A 15,136-nucleotide genomic window follows, 5' to 3' on the forward strand; every position below is an offset into this window, starting at 1 on the left:
ACCTTTCCTGCCTTTTGAAGTAGGACGTGCACGCGCAAATGCCATGATAACTTTAGCCTGCTTGAAATTAACCACATGATTAGGATGCGGGTCAGCCGTTAACGAACCGATATTTGCTGTTCTCAATCAGCTCGCTAATCTTAACGGGCTAAAAGGCCAATTGATTAACTTAGCTTCAATCCTACGACGAACGTACCCCAGCCCTCCACCAGGCCGGGTCGCGTCTGCAGAACACAAATCATAATTAAAACCCAACCGAGGTAAAATGATGCCAATACTCGGAGACATTGGCTGCCGCGGGAACGTGAGTCCACACTAAAAACATAACTCGCTATTAATATGATTATAATTTAGAAGACCAAGTTTGCTTACCCATGCGAGAAACGGAGCATACCTGGAACTAGGATGGACGAGAGTTCTCGGGGTCAGCGGAGGAAGAGAGGACCAAAACCCAAGGCTACAATAAAGGACGACGTTAGTCCACAGTGTGAGTAAAGTTTCATGTAGTGATGTTACAAATGAACCCGAGGCTTCTGAGCTTGTGTCGCGAAAATGAAGCACTTCCAGATGGAGCGCGCATCAAGGCTTGTATCGTTTTGCCGAAATGACGTCACTTGTGACGTCTGAAGCCTCATTTGAATCAAGTGCTTCACCAAGTGGTTCGTTCGTTCACTTTTGGCGGGACGCTTCGACTATAAGATGTCCAAATTCCCATCTCGTATTCGTGGTTGTTGTTGTCAGTGGTTGGAGATTTAGCGATAGTTGGAGATTTAGCGGGAGTTGGAGATTTAGATTGTTTGGTGTTGTTAGTAGTATAGATTATTTGAGATAGAGTTATGGAGCCAGTTAGGAAGAGAAAGCTCCTTGATCCAGTTGCACAAAGCACTTTCGCCCCCTTTTCAGTGCCCTGCACTTTCACTGACCAGTTGGCCAAAAGCACTCTCACTACCCTTGGTTTTACAAAAGTACTGACCTGTATTCCAAAAGCACTTTAACTCTGTTCCAACAACATAGGCTACAAAATAGAGTAAAGATAATTAGCAGGCGTTTTTATCCAAAACATCGGGTTAAAATTCGCTTTGACAAGGCTTCGAAACTGTGTAGTAAACTCCTGCAGGTGACGTCGCTAACCATTGTGCCACCATACAACCGTTTATTCTATCGGTCAGACTATTATTAGAACAAAGGAAAGCCTTTATTGTCGTTGTTTTCGCCTACAATGAAATTTGAATTAATGGAGGTACGTTTTCTTCACCATACGTTTGTGTGCATGTTATTTTAGCAGGCCTTGCGCACCACAACAAATTTAACAAATTCACTGTCCCGAGAAAATCTTTCTTACAACGTATTTTTACGTGCAACAGCAGGTGTCACTAGAGAGCGAACAACGCTTCGAGTAGTGAACCTTTTTTCAACACATCTGGCTGAAAAGCTTCAAAGGTTCATGAAGCTTCATTTCGCCATCACTAGTTTCATGCAACTGGCTTAGAAGCGAAGAAAACCTACTGCGGGAGAAACAGGAAGCCGCACTGCACAGGAGATAGCGATTCACAATCTCAAGACACTGCAAACTTCCAGGCCTTTATAGCCACACCCAAGAAGTGGCTACTAATTCATCAGGTGGGCTAAATGAGTGCAGTGACGTGAGAGCGTAGGTGAATTCATCTCACGATATGGTTAAGGTAATTCCATCACAAAATTGTGCAGAGAGTATCATGCATCATGTAACCACAGAGATGATGACCTGGGTCATTAATGCTTTGATAAACAGTGTCCCCGCCTTTTTGGCAGGATCACATCAATAACCTCTCCCCTGGTCATTTAACCTCTCCCCTGGCAATTGAACGCCAAATGGTGGAGGGATATTTCGTTTTTTTGTTCTTGTTGTCAATATGCCTTTAAAGCTCCGCGAGTTTTTGTCCTAGAGTCATAAAAAGAATACCCACAGAAACCTTTAATCTTCTACATATATGCCACTTGTGCATGGATGTTTTTACTTAGAGGAAATATATAAAAACATCAAGGCATGTCAGACTCCCTAAAAAGTCTAACAGGCCTCAGTCCTCAGAGGGTTAACCAAATAATTCTCCATTCATAGGGCCAGTGGGACACCCTACAACAGTTTATTTCGGTATGGACATTTGAATAAAGGTTATCCATCGCTTCTCCTGTCATCTATGGGCTCTAGTTTGGTGGCAGAAACTCAGGCCAAACCTGTCTATTCCGCCTGGGCGGGTTGACTTAAACTCCAGCGATAAATAAAAAATTCTGACGAGGCATGGACATGCAACATATTCTTCAATGACAGGGAACATTTGCATGCGCCAATGCACGCGCCTATCCTTGAAGTCTTTTCAAATTACTTTTCAGTACAGTATACTCCCTGCCACTCCACATTACAGCGTCCAACTAACATGATATGATATGAAGTGTGCTTGAAAGGTTAATAGTGTCAATTAAAGCAAATAAAAAACATGCTCCTCTTTCACACATATCCTTCACCTAGTTTTTCTAAATACTTGAATTAGTACACAGTAATCCCATCAAACGGATTCTGTGCTTCTTGGCAGACACTTCCAATGCCATGCCTGAAACATTTAAATGAATCACGTCGTCACATTCATTGGAACGTAGTATTCTCCATGTGGCCCTGGGGGCTCTGTAAGTACATTGACTCTGCTCAGTGTGCTCTTTTAGAACTAGCTGATGCAGCCAAATGCAGCTCATATTCTTTACAGGGTATTACTGTGTCACTGCTGTGACAGAATCCTGTCATAAATCATGGTTCTAGTTATGGATAAATTGTAGTTTATAAATTTAAAATACAAATTACAATGAAAATAATTATGGAATATTTTTATTAATAATAATAATAATAATAATAATAATAATAATAGGTATAATTGTAAGGTAAGTATTAAATAATAATAGTAACAATAATAATGATAACAATTAGAATAAGAAGAAGACAAAGAAGAAGAACAACAATAATAATAATAATTCAAAATATCAAAAGTATGCAAACAAAATATCTAATTAGACAGATGGTGTTTAAAAACCAAGGTACCAGGAACGAAAAGAGTCTTGAGTGCGATATCTTGCTACACAGAGAAGGCAAAGACAACAGACACTCATCATAGGAGCAAAGTGGTCTAGAGGGGAAATAGCGCTGAATTAAGGCATTTTATATAAACTGGTTCAAATCCAGACGCCCGTCTACAGAGTACCGCAGAGTTACATGTGTCCTATTTGGCTGATCAAAGATCAAGTGTGGTGCCACATTCTGAATAATCTGCAATGGTTTCACAACACATGCATGCACGATCCAAACATCTGGTCTTCGAATTCCATATTTTATTTTCATGATTATTTATATACAAACATGTATTAGTCATTGATTATATGCATAAATGTAAGATGATTTAAAATAAAACATATTGGACAAGTTGTAAAAATGCATTTTCAGAAAATTATTTCAACAAAATGGCATAGATCACAAACATCATGTCTTGAGCATAAACAATATTTTAAGACATGTAGCCATATAGTATCTAGCAATATATGCAGATATGATTGTAATCATGATTTATGTACTGATTGTTATCTTGTGACTGCCAGTCTTCCCTATATCAGTGAAGGAAACATCCCTTTATGAGGACCATAATGTACAAACGCGAGATAAAGAACCATAGATAGTAAAATTTTAATTTTTACAACAATTTGTCTATTATTGCAGATTATACCCTGGACTCAAGAAATACTTGTTTTCTGATTGGCTGCCAGGTCTCCATTCATTTGGTCTGCTGGGCTACACTTAGCCATCTATGAAAACACACAAGAGGAAGAGATGAACCTATCAATCATACATGTGATGTGATTTCACAAATGGAAAATTCTAATTCTTTAGCTGTCAAATATTGTTTATATCTGGGGACTCAATATTGAGACACCATGCTGAAAGAACTGTGTTATCATATCTAACTCTCTAAAATGATTTGATCAACTGTCTTATTCATGGCGATGCTAGTGGTGTTCTCATCTCTCGTCAACTATCAGGTAAGATCAGCATGATCCTAAACCTACAGGTATATTTAGCTGTTTTTGTTGTCGAAAGGTTCTTGTGCATCTTGATTCTTTGCTGTAGGGATTTTCATGCATCTGTTTATATTTTTGAAGGTAGATGGGAAACAATCTTGGTTTGAGGCTGGGTGGCGTGAAAGGCACAGGCATCACTCTTTTTTTTTTTAATAATGCCTTTGGAACTTTAAAATCAACTAAGTCTACAACCATTTTTTATTTCTTGAAAACAAAAAGGCAAACTCTATCATAAACACTTTCAAAAATTATCTGTAGATTGTGTTGGCAATTGCAATGGTGGAGGCTTGTCCACAGAAGTGAAGTGTTTTCTGCAGTAGTTGAGACCATCTTTGCGCTATGTGCCAGTCATTTAAAACCTTGCACTCTTCTGCACTTGTACTTCTCAGCAAGCTCTTGGCCTTGAGCAGCAAGCTCTTGTCTCTTACTCACAGACTTGGAGCCCACTCAGAATGGCCCAGTGATCCATCTTGCCAACAGAGTTTCCAGACAATAATCACAGCAAAAACTGAGCTATGAGCAATAGGTGGGTGGAGACAGGCTATACCAAAACCAGTTGTCTATAAAAACATATCTTAAAAATCGGCAAATTGCTGCATACTGTTTCATATTATTTAATTTCAAAATACACTTTTAAGTTGAAATCATTGACTGCATAGATTGAAAACTGAATGCATATTACCTTTGTCCTCCATGGTATTGTGTCGCAGTCATCTAAACAGTTAAAGTGTTAAGAAATTGCATCAAATAAATCCCTGAGATAAACATTTCTGATCCACATTTACCACCATCAGTAAATGTTAGCAATTATTATGTGTTTTAATATGCAATTATCTTTAAATTATTTGAAATGGAAACAAACAAGTTTATTAGTCATGGTTAGTTTTACCAATAATTGGCTTATTTTGTAAATCAAGTGTGTATCAAGTACACTGCCACAAGGGAAATATCAAGCGTATCTTGACAGTACCTACGTAACTATGTAGCCTATTTCTTCTTCAAAGAGTGTAAGCTTGACTGATTATTATTGAGACTGCACCTCGTGTCTTGTTGGTTCAAACAAGTTTTGTATTCTGTTTTTTTCCCCTTCAAAATGATTGTGAAAGAAGCTGATATACCACACCAAATATTGCTTGGAAACATAAAAATGATCACCATCCTCTTTACAAGGACATTACAACAGAGGAGCACTGGCCATTTCAGTCCACCCAGCTTCCTGACATATTTGATTACTTCCTTTCTGAACTTGACCCGCACTCTGCTGAGACTCCTGGTAACCATTGCTCCTCATGGTCCTCTAGCTATCCGTTCAGTGTTAGCGCTCAAATATCAAAAAGCTTTCACGAAACTGAACCGCAGACCGCATCTTTAACTGAAGAGCAGCCTTAAAAGTGACACTAATCAAGTAAGGATGACCAATGTTTGAAGAGGCCTTGAGGAAATGTGTATACTTCATATCTTAATTATACCAGCCTCACCTGTGACCTCCAGTTTATTTTGAAAGCAAAGAATTTGATGTGTTATTTTTTTAACAACGAATTACAGAAAAGGGCTTTAAATGAAGATAAGGTTGCACTTTGGCTTTGCCACCATGTTCACTTTTAATGCTGCACTTGAAGTGACTGTGCGACACTTTTACACATTTCTCTTTACTTCCTTCTGTTTGAGAATATAGCCAAGTATCAGAAATGAAACAAAATCCATGTTCCAATTCTAATGGTGCTAAGTAGGATTATTGCAGGCCAGGGTCATTTGACGTCTCAGGGAGCTACCATCCTGGTGCCAAGTTTCAGACCATGCTCATCTTCATTTATTAAATACCCTTTGCATTACTCCTTTGGCTTAGGTGACAGAACAAACAGACAGCCCTCCTACTTCGCTTACACAGAATACCCTCTGCCCTGAGCTGAATCACAGGCAACAACTGAACCACCAAATTAAGTTGAGTTAACTTAACAAGTTAAGTTAAAGGAAGTCCACGGGATATAATGTAGGGCGTTAATGTGTCTGTGTGATCTAAATGTGTAGTGAACCACCAGGCTGCAAATTAGCTCTCACACACTTTCATGTATTTTGGAGAATAACCAAATGAATCCAAGTGAATACACGGGTGTTTACAAGCTAAGGTCCACTTTAAGTTTGTATATACTGTTTATATGCATATTTGAATACACACAGGAACACAACCCATTAGCACCATTTGTGACGATATTGCACTTACATATGCTGCATAGCCCTTTTGCGCCTATAAAGATGTGAAGATATAGCACTTACATATGCTGCTTAGCCCTTTTGCACCTATAAAGATGTGAAGATATAGCACTTACATATGCTGCTTAGCCCTTTTGCACCTATAAAGATGTGTTCCTACATCTAGCCCATTTGTTCTTGCGTTTGACTTGCTGGTATAACCTTACATGCAAATACTGAAGAATATGCATTTCTATATTTGTCATAAATATGTTCTACACAGTTAATGTCAAGCATGAATCGGAGCATGATATTCCTCATAACTACCCGAGAAAAATCACAGATGACCGAACACGTAAACTGCAACATTAAGCCATTAAAAAATCCCAAGAATCCACTGACAGCATCAAACATCTGAGAAAGATTATGTTGGGGTTAAATGAAAACTACATATTAAAATCATACTGTCATTAGTTACAGTAATAATTCACATGGACAAATGTGTAATGTTGCCATTTACAAAACAACATCAATGTTATATACCTTAATGTCACTGCAGCTTTTGATGAATTTAAGTAGGGCCCTGTGATTTCCGTGATGTGAAAATCAAAACTGGATGAAACTTTGACATCCAGACATAATGTGTTTCCATATATTTTGTTCAAATCCAACTGTGTTTGTAGTCCTGGGATTTATACTGTACCCTGCACTCAGATTCCATCATATGTATGTTACATATGTAAACACTACGGTCAATCACTGTAGACAATAAAACTAAAACATTGCAGCAGCATCTGAATATTCTTAGGAAAACATAAGACTAACAAGGTACATAGACTATCAAATAGTTTACTGACAAAGTATAAGTCTTGTAAGTCTTGTTACTGGAAACTGGAAGTAATCTCCCCTTAAATATCTTTCTTTCATTCTATAAAATTAAATTCAAAATTATATTAAATGAATCTGTATGTGTAGTTTTTGGGATTATACTAGCATTGCTACCCTACACTCTGTACCTCGGCCTGCAACACAGGCCTACCACTTAGACAGATAAAAGCACTATAGCAACAGTAGCCTCCTGGGGAGACTAGACCTACTTTTTTTTTAATTGGACGTGATTTGATGATAATCAAATTGGTCAAACCGAAAAGAAACAAAAAATTAACTGATTTTCCCAAAAATAAAGCTAATTTCATTGGGTCCTAGCCTAGTGAAGGGTTAATTTACTGATCAATCACTGGTCAGTTACTGATCAATACATTTTGGAAATGTATAATGGATACAGAGAAGGTTGACTATACCACCATGGAAGTAAACAGCACTCCATGATATGGATATTTTATCAGTTTTTGAATCATTTTGATTATATTTGAACTACACAAGAAGATATTTTTGTTGTATTTCCATATCATAACCATTGTCTCCGAGTTTTGTGACCACATACAATTCCTATCTTTTACACATGAAAAAGGCGGTTGAATGAGTTTCCAGGAAATCCATTACGAAATTAAACTTAACTAAACTAACTGAATGCATATAGGCTACCAGAATGTTCGAAGGAATTTAAAATTAACACTTTTTATGTATCATGAATTATCGTCGGTGGATACGTTTTTACTAAAGCCAGAGTAAAATAGACCATACACCAGATATTCTTTACTATTTTTTAGCTAAAATTACTTGACATTCACCACTTTGGATAGGTTTCAGCGAGATAAGCCTGTTGAGCGGCCAAGGGTGTAGTGGAGGGTAAACGCACGTAAACGCCGTTTACGGACCTTTTTTTAATTAAAAAACAGCTTTTGCTAACCTTTTTATGATAGTTTACTTACTTGTCATTATGCATTTAAAAATATATATATTCCGTCGTTTACTAGGCCTACAACCATAGACATAGATATATACAGTGCCCTCCACAATTATTGGCACCCCTAGTGAATATGAGCAAAACAGGCTATAAAAAAATATGTCTTTGCTGTTTATCCTCTTGGTCTTTCACTCAAAATATTCACAAAAATCTTACCTTTTCATTGAAGCAAAATTATTGAAAGAAAAAAAAACTGTTGACATTAAATAAATATTTTTCCCCAAAACATGTGTGCCACAATTATTGGCACCCCTAGAAAAATCTTATAATTAAAATCTAACTGAAGTATATTTCCAGTCATGTTTTACATTTTTAAGTTCACCTGTTTGATAAGGAACTCTTAAGAGGTCAACCATGACTTCCTGTTCCACTGGCGAACAAATATGAGGTGACACAGGCCAAATTCCATTAGTCATTCATCACTATGGGAAAGACCCAAGAACACAGTGGACAATGTGCGACGGAAAGTTGTGGAGCTGCACAAATCAAGAAATGGACACAAGTAAATCTCTAAAGAGTTGAAAATACCCATTTCCACTATCATGGAAATAATTAAGTAGTTTAAAGCGACAGGAGATGTTAAGAATCAGCCTGGAAGAGGACCTATCTGTAAATTGACCCCACGCACCGTGAGGAGGATGGTTCGACTGGCAAAAGAATCTCCAAGGATCACAGCTGGAGAATTGCAGAGGTGAATTGAGTCTTGGGTTCAGAAAGTCTCCAGAACTACCATCAGACGCCACCTCCATCACCACAAATTGTTTTGGAGGGTTGCCAGAAAAAAGCCTCTGCTGTCAATCAACAACAAACTAAAGCGCCTACAGTTTGCCAAATGTAAGTCAGACTTTCAATGGGACCGAGTTATATGGTCAGATGAGACCAAAATAAAGCTTTTTGGCAACAAACATCAAAGGTGGGTTTGGCGTAGACAGAAAGATAGCCATACAGAAGAGACCCCCATACCCAATGTGAAGTATGGTGGCGGATCTTTGATGTTGTGGGGCTGTTTTTCTTCCAAAGGCCCTCGACATCTTGTTAGGAGACATGGTATCATGGACTCCATCAAATACCAGCAGATATTAAATGAAAACCTAACAGCCCCCTCTAGGAAGCTTAAAATGGGCCGTGGTTGGACCTTCCAGCAGGACAATGATCCGAAGCACACCTCAAAATCAACACAAAAATTGTTCACCGACCACGGAATAAAGGTTTTGCCATGGCCATCACAGTCCCCCGACCTAAACCCCATAGAAAATCTGTCGGAAGAGCTGAAGCCGAGTATACAAGCGTTGACCTAAGAATCTGAAGGATCTGGAGAGATACTGTATGTAGGAATGGTCTCAGATCCCGTGCCATGTGTTCACCAACCTCATCACACATTATAGGAGAAGACTCAGAGCTATTATCTTGGCAAAGGGAGGCTGCACAAAACATTAAATTAAGGGGTGCCAATAATTGTGGCACACATGTTTTGGGGAAAAATATTTATTTAATGTCAACAGTTTTTTTTTCTTTCAATAGTTTTACTTCAATGAAAAGGTAAGATTTGTGTGAATATTTTGAGTGAAAGACCAAGAGGATAAACAGCAAAGACAGATTTTTTTATAGCCTGTTTTGCTCATATTCACTAGGGGTGCCAATAATTGTGGAGGGCACTGTATGTCTATGCCTACAACAGCACACCACCCTGCCCCTCTCAACAAACAGGCACACGCCCTCCCTTCCCTCAGTCTCCCCGTCATTCCTCGGAGACAACCCAATCACTACCAGCACACTAAGGACGGGTGAAGTATGGACATCGTGGTTTATGAACATGATGGTTTATGGACATCATACACAATTTAGAGAATTCTAAATCACACGGTTAAAGGCTGCAAATGGTAAAAAGGCAAAATAGCGCTTTATTTTTCTGTTAATACGATGACATTAGTTATCATTGAGTAGGCTACATTAGTCATTATAGAGTAGGTCTAACGAGTGATGTTCAAACAAGCTGTTTGCAATAGTTAGCTGGCTAACATAACATTAACTAGACAACCTGTCTGAATCAACGCAAATTTATATTCTGTTCTATTTTCGCTAGTTGGACAGGAAGTTATCAATTTCCGCACAGAATGCATTTTGTGTACAGAGGAGGAGGCAGACAATGGCAGGGACAGGGGCGACGAAATTGAGCAAGACGGTGAAGTCACCGAGAAAGGTTCGTGAAACAAACATGCTAGCTTACAAAAATTGAATGTGTCTTACATATTCATCTATCCGTAAAACATAACGTGTTTGTATCGATTAAAATATCATAATGATGGCCCAATTATAGATTGTATAAAGCAGGGAAAAGTTAAGCGGAGAGTGGAGGCGACGATCGTGCAACTGTGCAGTAGTTTGAGTGCTACTGTGCTTCTACGTATAGTCAGGCTATGGGTACCAGCTCACAACAAAGTTTTATAGGGCATATGAGAGAGATATATTCCTATATTGAATAGGAAAATATTGGGGGTTGATATAAAATATTTTACGAGAGACCCTTGTACAGCCCAAAAATGCCACTGTGACGCCGTGGCTACACCAAGCGCGGAAACGCAATGTAGGCTACGCGACAACAAAAATTGAGAAATAGACTGGCTTCTATTTTTATTATTTTCCGCGAGGTTTGCGTGGGCCTTTTTACATAGAGTATGGTAATAAATCTATGAAATGTAATGAACATTATTATATATTTTGCTGTGAATAATGAATGAAGCAATTACTCCGATTATTTCCAATACCCTCAAAAGCTGTTACTATGGAGATTTAACGTTTTTAACGATTTTAACGTTACTTTTCTGTTTGAAGATACGACCGTGTAGATAAGATATATATGATAGTATAAGTAGACAGTGTAAGTATATAGATATCAAGTAAGATAGTTGACAGTGTTCAAGAATGGATGACTTTATATTAATTAATGAAATTGAAAACGAGGACAGCTTTACGACCACAGGAAGGTTAACATAACTTGCTACTTAGCCAGCCACATTAGCTTTATATTTGATGTGGGAGGTGAAAACCCTAACTATTTCATTTGCAACTAGTTAGTTTGTATCGAATTAGTTAGTTAGTATCACACGAACGTAAGTTTGTATCAAATGGTTTATCTCCGTTGATGTTTGCTTGGAAACTATGTCTGCCTCAAATTTAACGTTAGCCTACATGAATCTTGTTTGATTTACGGGTTACTGTAGACTTCATACTTACCGATGTTACTCTGAACCAGATGAACGGATGTGGATGAACTTTGATTGATAAAATAAATAAACAAAGACAGCAAAACAGATATTGGTTTCATATTGAACGCGTCCGGTGTCGCCGGTTAAATTAAAGATCCGCGAACGTTTAAATTCCGCAAGGCAGAATTTCCGCGCTTGGTGTAGCCGTAGCGTGAGAAAGCTGCTCTCCCTTTCACACACCAAAACCATGCACGAATGAATCCCTTGTACAGACATGTGACGGAGTGGAGCAGCTGCATGCAACAGCTGACTTACATTTCCCGTCGAGCATGTGTAGGAGTATTTGTCAGTCCCTTTGGTTGACAGCTTTACAAGTTCCCTTCATGACATTTACATATTCTTGGATAAACATTATTAACAAATTATAGATGCTTTGGGGTCAGTGGCTCTTCAGGACTTCCCCAAGTGAATAATTTAATGCCAATGTTACAGCCAGCTCTCAGCACTCCCCCTAAGCACTTACAGGCAATATAATTTAGATAGTATTAAATAAATAAACATCAAGTAGGTCCTAGTTATAAATTATCATCCTAGTAGGCTTATTTACGGTGTTATCCAGATCACACACAATCATTGTTTATCTCTACAATGTCCTCAGGGTTGACAGAAACAGATATAGGTCATTTTAATTATAATAATTAATGTTGTAGTGTTGAGTTGAGAATGTTGAGAATAAAACAGAACAGAAAGATAGAATGCAGTTTTTTAATGTTGGCCTGAAATTAAAAAACAAATACAGTGAGGTTAAAACATAAAACATACATTCAAATACACATACATCATCTACAAACTTTTAAGACAAATTGCATGTCACATTCTTCAAATAAACAACACACTGGCTAACCAAATGTTGATAATTATTATAACAACCTCATATTCATTTCACATCAAACACCTAATTAAAGCAGACAAGTACTTAAATAATAAACAAAAGTTTTGAAAGCCATAATAATAAATCTTACCTACTGGTCTTATCTTATCCACTATGTTGGCTGCCAGCAACTGCTTGCCAAAATGTATCTATACCGTAAGACCCTGTTCCTTACTAGGTAACAGCTTGGAGTGTCTGATCAAGTTGCTTGTTTACACGTGGGGTCTGGACATGCCAGCCTGACAAACACATTTTTGCTGTGACTGCTGCATTTATTTCTGACTGTCTCTGCCAAAGAACTCAACAAGTTCATAAAGGACACTTGGAACAGATGTCGAAGAGATGCTGAGCTCAACATATGAGATGCATGTACGTGTCAGTCAGATAAAAAAAAAGAATATTGAAGTTGTTCTTTATTTTATTCTTATTCAGTGAGAGCCACCATATGAATGGCTATACCCTTAGTTGTACAGTTGATGACATTGACACAAGTGACTTGAATGTATCTTACATCTTCATCTATCCATAAAACATAACGTGTTTTTATCCATTAAAATATTACAATGTTGGCCCAATTATAGATTGTATAAAGCAGGGAAAAGTTTAAGCGGAGAGTGGAGGCGACGATCGTGCAACTGTGCAATTGTGGCCAGTGCTATTGTGCTTCAACGTAGTCAGGCTATGGGTACCAGCTCACGAAAAAGTTTTATAGGCCATTCGATGAGAGATATAAACTCCTCAAAAAAGTTCGGAAACGTTATTTCGGTCGATTATTCCTCCCCTTTAATAATACCAATTGTTATTGTATTTTATATTGTTGGAAAGCCTGATTAGTCACCTTTATAAAGAGGTACAACTTGTAAGGATCGTGCATTCGTGGAAGAGCAACACAGCTAACCGCGTGGGTAGCAGCCCAAAAAAAAGTGCCAAAATCCCCTACAATATTCTTCTGTTGTTATTCACTCTGGTGTCTTCAAGAAACAGAATCATTGTTTCAATGTTCTCAGGGTTGACAGAAACAGAAACAGAAACACAGTAGTGTTGAGATATAGTGTTTGAATAAAACAGAACAGAAAGTTCAAGAAATGCAGTTTTTTTTATGTTGGCCTTATCTTATCCACTATGTTGGCTGTCAGCAACCGCTTGCCAAAATGTAACTACACCGCTAAGACTAGATACCCATACTAGGTAATAGCTCGGAGTGTCTGATCAAGTTGCTTGTTGACACGTGGGGTCTGGACATGCCAGCCTGACAAACACATTTTTACTGTGACTGCTGCATTCATTTCTGACTGTCTCTGCCAAAGAACTCAACAACAACAAGTTCATAAGGGACACTTGGAACAGATGTGGAAGAGATGCTGAGCTCAACATATGGGATGCATGTACGTGTCAGTGAGATAAAAAAAAATATATTGAAGTTGTTCTCTATATATACTCTATATTATTCTTATTCACTGAGAGCCACCATATGATTGGCTATACCCTTAGTGGTACAGTTGATGACATTGACATGTGACAGGGGCTCATGTCCTAGTTTAGAATCACAGCAAAAAACATTTTGTGATTGTGTTTGTTCAGACTCATTTTAAATACTTTTGTGCAGGGACGTGCACAGGGGGGGGGGCGGGGGGGGGGGGGGAGACAACCAGCCCGTTATCACATGATAGTTTTTAGGTAGGAAAACTAATCTTACATGTCTGCTGATGGTTAGTTTCTAACATTTCGTTTTAACAAGAAGTATAAATGATGGAAGTAATGCATCACATGAATTATTTCATTCAAAATGGTTAAATGCCTAAATCCCATCACTGTTTTGGGTGTTGTTAAGTGTTGAGTGAGGTAGAAGCTAGAATGCCTACGGAAAAGAGAAGGATTCAGGAGAGCGAGAAGCAGCTAAAGGAGGCAGCAAAGGGGAGCACATCTTTGCAGAGTTGGTTAGAATAAAAGCAATCCAGCAGGTGAGACAGAGACATTGCATTGTGATAAAGATGACAATGTGTAGGCTAATTAATTCATGTGAAACAGGCTCATATTTTCAGACTAATATTTTAAGCCTACTAATGGCAATTTATTATAATTACATTACATTTAAGATGAGGAGCAAACACAAGCCTCCAGACCAGAGGAAAATGTGGACCAGGAGACACATAGGATAGGTAGACCTAAGTGCTGATCACCAAATATATGATGAAAGGACCTTGCTAGAAAGTACAGGGATAAAGAGCCATATGCTAAATAATTGTAATCTTAAAAAAGTATAGGCTATTTTAGAGATCCTTTCAAAGACATTGCCTGAGCAGAACAAAAATAACATACCACTGCTTATAGTGGGCCTTAATATAGTAATGATTATGGTAAAAACAACAATATATAATTGGACAGATGATGAGCCAGGTACATCAACTGCAGACCAAAGGCCAGAGCCAGACCCAGATGAGAACAGAACAGACTTGGAAAACAGGGAAAGGAGAGACGACGTAGAAAGTCAGGACAGGATGCCAACAAGGGAGGATATTGAGATGGAGAGTGAGGCATAATCCATGAATACAGATTTAGATTTTTTGCTGAGATTGAGTAATCCAACAGATCCAGCTCATGTACAGAGCAAGAATCTTAAATTCAATCAGGCCTTTATCAAATTTTCACATTCAGTCGGGCCTTGCCGTCCTATTGTGAAGTTCCCAAAAAATGCAGAAGGGCGCTCTTTTCAAGCCCACTGGTATGATGATGACCCCTGGCTTGAATGTTCTCCACAGAATGATGCCATGCTCAAATGAATTGCTGTATTTGAGTGTTTTATTTATTACTTTTAATAAAGACCCTGTTCTTCTCAGTTCTCCATAC

This window comes from Clupea harengus, unplaced genomic scaffold, assembly GCF_900700415.2.
Source record: "Clupea harengus unplaced genomic scaffold, Ch_v2.0.2, whole genome shotgun sequence".
NCBI lineage: Eukaryota > Metazoa > Chordata > Actinopteri > Clupeiformes > Clupeidae > Clupea > Clupea harengus.